This window comes from Eurosta solidaginis, chromosome X (assembly GCF_040869045.1).
Source record: "Eurosta solidaginis isolate ZX-2024a chromosome X, ASM4086904v1, whole genome shotgun sequence".
Lineage (NCBI taxonomy): Eukaryota > Metazoa > Arthropoda > Insecta > Diptera > Tephritidae > Eurosta > Eurosta solidaginis.
Window position 1 is genome coordinate 165,629,545 of NC_090324.1, and position 12,635 is coordinate 165,642,179.

Genomic DNA, 12,635 nt, shown 5'->3' on the forward strand with positions numbered 1-12,635 from the left:
ATTTGTACATTATTGTAATATTTCATTTACATTTTTCTCTTTGTAAATAATACTACCGTACAAGCACCAATTTAAATAATGAAAGTGAACAAGTTATATATATATGAGCTTCGCTAATATATTTTGTGTAAGCGGCCTAGGTAAGGAAAACCTCACTTACTTTCATTGGTCGCTTAAAACACATCTGTATAAATATATCGACTTTATTAGCCCAAATATAATAAAGTTCAACTAACAAAATTTTTGTTGCTTCATTTGTACTTTATTGTAGTATTTAATTTTACAATTATTTATTGAATAAAGAATTTTCGTTCTCTTGTATATTTAAGAACGATATTTATTCATTTTGGTATTTCAGTAATAAAATTATTTTTATATACCATACATTTACTTAAATTTCCATTACATGAAACATATACATTTATTATAAAATGTATATCTTTTCTATGATATGAAATATAAAATTTCATTTATATCGAATTTATATTAATAAAATATTTTAAAAAGCATCTGCTTGCTTCTTGATGATGAGTAAAGTTAACATACAAGTTTTTTTAGAAACACATTGAAGTCAAAATTTTCATACATGTTATTTTTTATATGTGCGCGGCCGCAACACATTTTAACAGTATTTTGAAAATTTTAAAACTTTCATATATGTACTACTTAGTACTTGTATGAGAAACTTTCTCATACTAAAATTTGACAGTTAGTTTAGAATATGAAAACCAATATATGATCAACATTTTCTAATTTAACTAACAGTCTTACTAGGAATTATATCAAATATCAACACTTGATGTATTAATATTTGATTTAATAAGCTTAAATTTGCTTATTTTTACTTAGTTTTGCTTAGCTAAAACTAATTTTCATACATTTTTATATGTGTGCGGCCTCAGTGCAATGTTACCTCCTTGCACTTCATTGGTCGCAACACATTTTTCGTATGAGAAATTTTCTCATACTAAAATTTGACTGTTAGTTTAGAATATGAAAACCATTATATGATCAACATCTTCTAATTTAACTAACAGTCTTACTAGGAATTATATCAAATATCAACACTTGTTGTATTAATATTTGAGTTAATAAGCTTAAATTTGCTTATTTTTACTTAGTTTTGTCTTCACTTTTTCATTTCTGCTAGGAAACTTTCATACAAGCAACCATTTTTATAGAGTACTTGTTGCCGCAGCTCTAACAAGCGCCTCTAAAATTTGACTGTTAGTTTAGAATATGAAAACCATTATATGATCAACATATCCTAATTTAACTAACAGTCTTACTAGGAATTATATCAAATATCAACACTTTGATGTATTAATATTTAATTTAATAAGCTTAAATTTGCTTATTTTTACTTAGTTTTGCTTAGCTAAAACTAATTTTCATACATTTTTATATGTGTGCGGCCTCAGTGCAATGTTACCTCCTTGCACTTCATTGGTCGCAACACATTTTTCGTATGAGAAATTTTCTCATACTAAAATTTGACTGTTAGTTTAGAATATGAAAACCATTATATGATCAACATCTTCTAATTTAACTAACAGTCTTACTAGGAATTATATCAAATATCAACACTTGTTGTATTAATATTTGAGTTAATAAGCTTAAATTTGCTTATTTTTACTTAGTTTTGCTTAGCTAAAACTAATTTTCATACATTTTTATATGTGTGCGGCCTCAGTGCAATGTTACCTCCTTGCACTTCATTGGTCGCAACACATTTTTCGTATGAGAAATTTTCTCATACTAAAATTTGACTGTTAGTTTAGAATATGAAAACCATTATATGATCAACATCTTCTAATTTAACTAACAGTCTTACTAGGAATTATATCAAATATCAACACTTGTTGTATTAATATTTGAGTTAATAAGCTTAAATTTGCTTATTTTTACTTAGTTTTGTCTTCACTTTTTCATTTCTGCTAGGAAACTTTCATACAAGCAACCATTTTTATAGAGTACTTGTTGCCGCAGCTCTAACAAGCGCCTCTAAAATTTGACTGTTAGTTTAGAATATGAAAACCATTATATGATCAACATATCCTAATTTAACTAACAGTCTTACTAGGAATTATATCAAATATCAACACTTGATGTATTAATATTTGAGTTAATAAGCTTAAATTTGCTTATTTTTACTTAGTTTTGCTTAGCTAAAACTAATTTTCATACATTTTTTATATGTGCGCGGCCTCAGTGCAATGCTAGTTTGCACTTCGTTAGTCGCAACACAAAGTTTTCATACGTTTAAGTGTTTTTACCTTGCATTTCGATAGTAGAAACACATTTTTGAAGTATTTTGAAAATTTCAAAACTTTCATATAAGTAGATGTTGGTACTTGTATGAAACTTTGTCAGTGTCAGTTAGCTACGCTTAGTGGTTTTGTATGGCTGACCAAAGTTTTCATACATTACCTAAAATTGTTTTCTGACTCGCTCACCTCACATGGCGAAAAATGTATGAAGATACAAACTTTCATACAAGTACAAGATACAAACTTTCATACAAGTACAAAGTTTCATACAAGTAGAAACTTTCATACAAATACAAACTTCCAAACAAGTACAAAGTTTCATACAAGTAGAAACTTTCATACAAGTACAAACTGTACTTGTATGGAAGTTTGTACTTGTATGAAACTTTGTCAGTGTCTTTTAGCTTCGCTTAGTGGTTTTGTATGGCTGACCAAAGTTTTCATACGTTTAAGTGTTTTTAGCTTGCATTTCGTTAGCAGCAACACATTTTTTAAGTATTTTGAAAATTTCAAAACTTTCATATAAGTAGATGTTAGTAATTGTATGAAACTTTGTCAGTGTCTATTAGCTACGCTTAGTGGTTTTGTATGGCTGACCAAAGTTTTCATACGTTTAAGTGTTTTTAGCTTGCATTTCGTTAGCAGCAACACATTTTTTAAGTATTTTGAAAATTTCAAAACTTTGATATAAGTAGATGCTAGTACTTGTATGAAACTTTGTCAGTGCCTGTTAGCTACGCTTAGTGGTTTTGTATGGCTGACCAAAGTTTTCATACGTTTAAGTGTTTTTAGCTTGCATTTCGTTAGCAGCAACACATTTTTTAAGTATTTTGAAAATTTCAAAACTTTCATATAAGTAGATGTTAGTACTTGTATGAAACTTTGTCAGTGTCTTTTAGCTTCGCTTAGTAGTTTTGTATGGCTGACCAAAGTTTTCATACGTTTAACTGTTTTTAGCTTGTATTTCGTTAGCAGCAACACATTTTTTAAGTACTTTGAAAATTTCAAAACTTTCATATAAGTAGATGTTAGTACTTGTATGAAACTTTGTCAGTGTCTCTTAGCTTCGCTTAGTGGTTTTGTATGGCTGACCAAAGTTTTCATACGTTTAAGTGTTTTTAGCTTGCATTTCGATAGTAGCAACACATTTTTTAAGTATTTTGAAAATTTCAAAACTTTCATATAAGTAGATGTCAGTACTTGTATGAAACTTTGTCAGTGTCTGTTAGCTACGCTTAGTGGTTTTGTATGGCTGACCAAAGTTTTCATACGTTTAAGTGTTTTTAGCTTGCATTTCGATAGTAGTAACACATTTTAGAAGTATTTTGAAAATTTCAAAACTTTCATATAAGTAGATGTTAGTACTTGTATGAAACTTTGTCAGTGCCTGTTAGCTTCGCTTACTGGTTTTGTATGGCTAACCAAAGTTTTCATACGTTTAAGTGTTTTTAGCTTGCATTTCATTAGTAGCAACACATTTTTCAAGTATTTTGAAAATTTCAAAACTTTCATATAAGTAGATGCTAGTACTAGTATGAAACTTTGTCAGTGTCTGTTAGCTACGCTTAGTGGTTTTGTATGGCTGACCAAAGTTTTCATACGTTTCTTAAAATTGTTTTCTGACCTGCTCACCTCACATGACGAAAAATGTATGAAGATACAAACTTTCATACAAGTACAAGATACAAACTTTCATACAAGTACAAAGTTTCATACAAGTAGAAACTTTCATACAAATACAAACTTCCAAACAAGTACAAAGTTTCATACAAGTAGAAACTTTCATACAAGTACAAACTGTACTTGTATGGAAGTTTGTATTTGTATGAAACTTTGTCAGTGTCTGTTAGCTTCGCTTAGTGGTTTTGTATGGCTGACCAAAGTTTTCATACGTTTAAGTGTTTTTAGCTTGCATTTCGTTAGCTGCAACACATTTTTTAAGTATTTTGAAAATTTCAAAACTTTCATATAAGTAGATGTTAGTACTTGTATGAAACTTTGTCAGTGCCTGTTAGCTTCGCTTAGTGGTTTTGTATGGCTGACCAAAGTTTTCATACGTTTAAGTGTTTTTAGCTTGCACTTCGTTAGCAGCAACACATTTTTTAAGTATTTTGAAAATTTCAAAACTTTCATATAAGTAGATGTTAGTACTTGTATGAAACTTTGTCAGTGTCTGTTAGCTTCGCTTAGTGGTTTTGTATGGCTGACCAAAGTTTTCATACGTTTAAGTGTTTTTAGCTTGCACTTCGTTAGCAGCAACACATTTTTTAAGTATTTTGAAAATTTCAAAACTTTCATATAAGTAGATGTTAGTACTTGTATGAAACTTTGTCAGTGTCTGTTAGCTTCGCTTAGTGGTTTTGTATGGCTGACCAAAGTTTTCATACGTTTAAGTGTTTTTAGCTTGCATTTCGTTAGCAGCAACACATTTTTTAAGTATTTTGAAAATTTCAAAACTCTCATATAAGTAGATGTTAGTACTTGTATGAAACTTTGTCAGTGTCTGTTAGCTACGCTTAGTGGTTTTGTATGGCTGACCAAAGTTTTCATACGTTTAAGTGTTTTTAGCTTGCATTTCGTTAGCAGCAACATATTTTTTAAGTATTTTGAAAATTTCAAAACTTTCATATAAGTAGATGTTAGTACTTGTATGAAACTTTGTCAGTGTCTGTTAGCTTCGCTTAGTGGTTTTGTATGGCTGACCAAAGTTTTCATACGTTTAAGTGTTTTTAGCTTGCACTTCTTTAGCAGCAACAAATTTTTTAAGTATTTTGAAAATTTCAAAACTTTCATATAAGTAGATGTTAGTACTTGTATGAAACTTTGTCAGTGTCTGTTAGCTTTGCTTAGTGGTTTTGTATGGCTGACCAAAGTTTTCATACGTTTAAGTGTTTTTAGCTTGCATTTCGATAGTAGCAACACATTTTTTAAGTATTTTGAAAATTTCAAAACTTTCATATAAGTAGATGTCAGTACTTGTATGAAACTTTGTCAGTGTCTGTTAGCTTCGCTTAGTGGTTTTGTATGGCTGACCAAAGTTTTCATACGTTTAAGTGTTTTTAGCTTGCATTTCGTTAGCAGCAACACATTTTTTAAGTATTTTGAAAATTTCAAAACTTTCATATAAGTAGATGTTAGTACTTGTATGAAACTTTGTCAGTGTCTGTTAGCTTCGCTTAGTGGTTTTGTATGGGCTGACCAAAGTTTTCATACGTTTAAGTGTTTTTAGCTTGCATTTCGTTAGCAGCAACACATTTTTTTAAGTATTTTGAAAATTTCAAAACTTTCATATAAGTAGATGCTAGTACTTGTATGAAACTTTGTCAGTGTCTGTTAGCTACGCTTAGTGGTTTTGTATGGCTGACAAAAGTTTTCATACGTTTAAGTGTTTTTAGCTTGCATTTCGTTAGCAGCAACACATTTTTTAAGTATTTTGAAAATTTCAAAACTTTCATATAAGTAGATGTTAGTACTTGTATGAAACTTTGTCAGTGCCTGTTAGCTTCGCTTAGTGGTTTTGTATTTCTGACCAAAGTTTTCATACATTTAAGTGTTTTTAGCTTGCATTTCGATAGTAGCAACACATTTTTGAAGTATTTTGAAAATTTCAAAACTTTCATATAAGTAGATGTTAGTACTTGTATGAAACTTTGTCAGTGTCTGTTAGCTTCGCTTAGTGGTTTTGTATGGCTGACCAAAGTTTTCATACGTTTAAGTGTTTTTAGCTTGCATTTCGTTAGCAGCAACACATTTTTTAAGTATTTTGAAAATTTCAAAACTTTCATATAAGTAGATATAAGTAATTGTATGAAACTTTGTCAGTGTCTGTTAGCTTCGCTTAGTGGTTTTGTATGGCTGACCAAAGTTTTCATACGTTTAAGTGTTTTTAGCTTGCATTTCGATAGTAGCAACACATTTTTTAAGTATTTTGAAAATTTCAAAACTTTCATATAAGTAGATGTTAGTACTTGTATGAAACTTTGTCAGTGCCTGTTAGCTTCGCTTAGTGGTTTTGTATGGCTGACCAAAGTTTTCATACGTTTAAGTGTTTTTAGCTTGCATTTCATTAGTAGCAACACATTTTTTAAGTATTTTGAAAATTTCAAAACTTTCATATAAGTAGATGTCAGTACTAGTATGAAACTTTGTCAGTGTCTGGTAGCTACGCTTAGTGGTTTTGTATGGCTGACCAAAGTTTTCATACGTTCCTTAAAATTGTTTTCTGACCCGCTCACCTCACATGACGAAAAATGTATGAAGATACAAACTTTCATACAAATACAAGATACAAACTTTCATACAAGTACAAAGTTTCATACAAGTAGAAACTTTCATACAAGTACAAACTTCCATACAAGTACAAAGTTTCATACAAGTAGAAAAAAGTTTCATACAAGTTCACTTGTATGAAAGTTTCTACTTGTATGAAACTTTGTACTTGTATGAAAGTTTCTACTTGTATGAAACTTTGTACTTGTTTGGAAGTATGAAACTTTTTAATACGTTGTTGTTGTTGTTGTTGTTGTTGGTGTTGTTGTTGGTTTTGGTGTTGTTGTTGTTGTTATATTGAACATTTTTATTAACAAGTAGAAAAAAGTTTCATACAAGTAGAAAAAAGTTTCATACAAGTACAAATTTCCAACCAGTACAAAGTTTCATACAAGTAGAAAAAAGTTTCATACAAGTAAAAACTTCCATACAAGTACAAAGTTTCATACAAGTAGAAAAAGTTTCATACAAGTACAAACTTCCATACAAGTACAAAGTTTCATACAAGTAGAAAAAAGTTTCATACAAGTAGAAAAAAGTTTCATACAAGTACAAACTTCCATACAAGTACAAAGTTTCATACAAGTAGAGAAAAGTTTCATACAAGTACAAACTTCCATACAAGTACAAAGTTTCATACAAGTAGAAAAAGTTCCATACAAGTACAAAGTTTCATACAAGTACGCTTGGAAACCCTCACATGACCAAAAATGTATGGAAAATACAAGTTTTATAATGTGTTGAATTTTTACCAATAATACCATGTTGGTTTCTTTAGTAAACTAACTAGGCAATATCATCGAAAATATGATAAATTGTCCATATTGAATTTTTCATATATTTTCTGTCAAGTGAGGTAATAATTTAATATTTTTATACTTATATGAAGATTTTCCTTTGTACTTATATTAATAAAAATGTTCAATATAACAACAACAACAACACCAACAACAACAACAACAACAACAACAACAACAACAACAACAACAACAACGTATTAAAAAGTTTCATACAAGTAAGGTAATAATTTAATATTTTTATACTTATATGAAGATTTTCCTTTGTACTTATATTAATAAAAATGTTCAATATAACAACAACAACAACAACAACACCAACAACAACAACAACAACAACAACAACAACGTATTAAAAAGTTTCATACAAGTAAGGTAATAATTTAATATTTTTATACTTATATGAAGATTTTCCTTTGTACTTATATTAATAAAAATGTTCAATATAACAACAACAACAACACCAAAACCAACAACAACAACAACAACAACAACGTATTAAAAAGTTTCATACTTCCAAATGTTCCATATTGTTTTTAGCTTGCATTTCGTTAGCAGCAACACATTTTTTAAGTATTTTGAAAATTTCAAAACTTTCATATAAGTAGATGTTAGTACTTGTATGAAACTTTGTCAGTGTCTGTTAGCTTCGCTTAGTGGTTTTGTATGGCTGACCAAAGTTTTCATACGTTTAAGTGTTTTTAGCTTGCATTTCGTTAGCAGCAACACATTTTTTAAGTATTTTGAAAATTTCAAAACTTTCATATAAGTAGATGTTAGTACTTGTATGAAACTTTGTCAGTGTCTGTTAGCTACGCTTAGTGGTTTTGTATGGCTGATCAAAGTTTTCATACGTTTAAGTGTTTTTAGCTTGCATTTCGTTAGCAGCAACACATTTTTTAAGTATTTTGAAAATTTCAAAACTTTCATATAAGTAGATGTTAGTACTTGTATGAAACTTTGTCAGTGTCTGTTAGCTTCGCTTAGTGGTTTTGTATGGCTGACCAAAGTTTTCATACGCTTAAGTGTTTTTAGCTTGCATTTCGTTAGCAGCAACACTATTTTTAAGTATTTTGAAAATTTCAAAACTTTCATATAAGTAGATGTTAGTACTTGTATGAAACTTTGTCAGTGTCTGTTAGCTTCGCTTAGTGGTTTTGTATGGCTGACCAAAGTTTTCATACGTTTAAGTGTTTTTAGCTTGCATTTCGTTAGCAGCAACACATTTTTTAAGTATTTTGAAAATTTCAAAACTTTCATATAAGTAGATGTTAGTACTTGTATGAAACTTTGTCAGTGTCTGTTAGCTTCGCTTAGTGGTTTTGTATGGCTGACCAAAGTTTTCATACGTTTAAGTGTTTTTGGCTTGCATTTCGATAGTAGCAACACATTTTTGAAGTATTTTGAAAATTTCAAAACTTTCATATAAATAGATGTTAGTACTTGTATGAAACTTTGTCAGTGTCTGTTAGCTTCGCTTAGTGGTTTTGTATGGCTGACCAATGTTTTCATACGTTTAAGTGTTTTTAGCTTGCATTTCGTTAGCAGCAACACATTTTTTAAGTATTTTGAAAATTTCAAAACTTTCATATAAGTAGATGTTAGTACTTGTATGAAACTTTGTCAGTGTCTGTTAGCTTCGCTTAGTGGTTTTGTATGGCTGACCAAAGTTTTCATACGTTTAAGTGTTTTTAGCTTGCATTTCGTTAGCAGCAACACATTTTTTAAGTATTTTGAAAATTTCAAAACTTTCATATAAGTAGATGTTAGTACTTGTATGAAACTTTGTCAGTGTCTGTTAGCTTCGCTTAGTGGTTTTGTATGGCTGACCAAAGTTTTCATACGTTTAAGTGTTTTTAGCTTGCATTTCGATAGTAGCAACACATTTTTGAAGTATTTTGAAAATTTCAAAACTTTCATATAAATAGATGTTAGTACTTGTATGAAACTTTGTCAGTGTCTGTTAGCTTCGCTTAGTGGTTTTGTATGGCTGACCAAAGTTTTCATACGTTTAAGTGTTTTTAGCTTGCATTTCGTTAGCAGCAACACATTTTTTAAGTATTTTGAAAATTTCAAAACTTTCATATAAGTAGATGTTAGTACTTGTATGAAACTTTGTCAGTGTCTGTTAGCTTCGCTTAGTGGTTTTGTATGGCTGACCAAAGTTTTCATACGTTTAAGTGTTTTTAGCTTGCATTTCGTTAGCAGCAACACATTTTTTAAGTATTTTGAAAATTTCAAAACTTTCATATAAGTAGATGTTAGTACTTGTATGAAACTTTGTCAGTGTCTGTTAGCTACGCTTAGTGGTTTTGTATGGCTGACCAAAGTTTACATACGTTTATTAAAATTGTTTTCTGACTCGCTCACCTCACATCACGAAAAATGTATGAAGATACAAACTTTCATACAACAACAAGATACAAACTTTCATACAAGTAGAAACTTTTCAGTACTTTCACAAGTACAAACTTCCAAACAAGTACAAAGTTTCATACAAGTAAAAACTTTCATACAAGTACAAACTGTACTTGTATGGAAGTTTGTACTTGTATGAAACTTTGTCAGTGTTTGTTAGCTTCGCTTAGTGGTTTTGTATGGCTGACCAAAGTTTTCATACGTTTAAGTGTTTTTAGCTTGCATTTCGTTAGCAGCAACACATTTTTTAAGTATTTTGAAAATTTCAAAACTTTCATATAAGTAGATGTTAGTACTTGTATGAAACTTTGTCAGTGTCTGTTAGCTTCGCTTAGTGGTTTTGTATGGCTGACCAAAGTTTTCATACGTTTAAGTGTTTTTAGCTTGCACTTCGTTAGCAGCAACACATTTTTTAAGTATTTTGAAAATTTCAAAACTTTCATATAAGTAGATGTTAGTACTTGTATGAAACTTTGTCAGTGTCTGTTAGCTTCGCTTAGTGGTTTTGTATGGCTGACCAAAGTTTTCATACGTTTAAGTGTTTTTAGCTTGCATTTCGTTAGCAGCAACACATTTTTTAAGTATTTTGAAAATTTCAAAACTCTCATATAAGTAGATGTTAGTACTTGTATGAAACTTTGTCAGTGTCTGTTAGCTACGCTTAGTGGTTTTGTATGGCTGACCAAAGTTTTCATACGTTTAAGTGTTTTTAGCTTGCATTTCGTTAGCAGCAACATATTTTTTAAGTATTTTGAAAATTTCAAAACTTTCATATAAGTAGATGTTAGTACTTGTATGAAACTTTGTCAGTGTCTGTTAGCTTCGCTTAGTGGTTTTGTATGGCTGACCAAAGTTTTCATACGTTTAAGTGTTTTTAGCTTGCACTTCTTTAGCAGCAACAAATTTTTTAAGTATTTTGAAAATTTCAAAACTTTCATATAAGCAGATGTTAGTACTTGTATGAAACTTTGTCAGTGTCTGTTAGCTACGCTTAGTGGTTTTGTATGGCTGACCAAAGTTTTCATACGTTTAAGTGTTTTTAGCTTGCATTTCGATAGTAGCAACACATTTTTGAAGTATTTTAAAAATTTCAAAACTTTCATATAAGTAGATGTTAGTACTTGTATGAAACTTTGTCAGCGTCTGTTAGCTACGCTTAGTGGTTTTATATGGCTGACCAAAGTTTTCATACGTTTCTTAAAATTGTTTTCTGACCCGCTCACCTCACATGACGAAAAATGTATGAAGATACAAACTTTCATACAAGTACAAGATACAAACTTTCATACAAGTACAAAGTTTCATACAAGTAGAAACTTTCATACAAGTACAAACTTCCATACAAGTACAAAGTTTCATACAAGTAGAAACTTTCATACAAGTACAAACTTCCATACAAGTACAAAGTTTCATACAAGTAGAAACTTTCATACAAGTACAAACTTCCATACAAGTACAAAGTTTCATACAAGTAGAAACTTTCATACAAGTACAAACTTCCATACAAGTACAAAGTTTCATACAAGTAGAAACTTTCATACAAGTACAAACTTCCATACAAGTACAAAGTTTCATACAAGTAGAAACTTTCATACAAGTACAAACTTCCATACAAGTACAAAGTTTCATACAAGTAGAAAAAAGTTTCATACAAGTACAAACTTCCATACAAGTACAAAGTTTCATACAAGTAGAAAAAAGTTTCATACAAGTACAAACTTCCATACAAGTACAAAGTTTCATACAAGTAGAAAAAAGTTTCATACAAGTACTTGTATTTATAATATAATTTTCATACATTTTTATATGTGCGCGGCCTCAGTGCAATGCTAGTTTGCACTTCGTTAGTCGCAACACATTACAAAAGTATTTTGAAACTTTTAAAACTTTCATATATATACTTTCATATATATATGTTATGTTCGGACCTGTTAAGTTTTCTTGTGTTGAGTCAAATTATGCCGCAGGCTCCACTCCTGATAGTGCCCTTCCGTCAATTCCTTTAAGTTTCAGCTTTGCAACCATACTTCCCCCGGAGTCCAAAAGCTTTGGTTTCCCGGGAAGCGACTGAGAGAGCCGTAGCTACACCCAATCGCTAGCTCTAACTTTCGTTCTTAGTTTTTATAGAGGATTTGTCGCACCTAACAAACGCCTCTTTATATATAATTTTCATACATTTTTATATGTGCGCGGCCTCAGTGCAATGCTAGTTTGCACTTCGTTAGTCGCAACACATTTTAAAAGTTAGTTAACGAGGCATTTGGCGATCTTAAGGGAGTCATAATTACTCCCGCCACCGTTTACCCGCGCTTACTTTAATTTGGACACCGTAACATTACGTTCGGTTCATCCCACAGCGCCAGTTCTGCTTACCAAAAGTCGCCCCCCACTGGGCACATTATATCATATAACTTCAACCTTCATATCAAAAAAGGTGAGGTTCTTACCCATTTAAAGTTTTTAGTTGTAGATGACCATACGATCTGCATGTTTATCTAGAGTTCAACCAATATAACAATCTATAAAGATCGCTTGGTTTTAGTCTAATAAAAGCACACGTTCCATAAGGTCCGTGTTTATATTATTGCATGTATTAGCTCTAGAATTACCACAGTTATCCAACTAACTGTTAATGATCGATCTATGGAACCATAACTGATGCCTTTTGCGGTTTCACTTTTAATTCGTGTGTACTTAGACATGCATGGCTTAATCTTTGAGGCAAGCATATAACTACTGGCGGGATCAACCAGAATTATATTTAAAAAATATAATAAAAATTATATTTTTTTTGTTTAATGTAAATAATATTACTCTGCATATGCAAACAATTTAAATAATGAAAGTGAACAAGTTATATATATATGAGCTTCGCTAATAT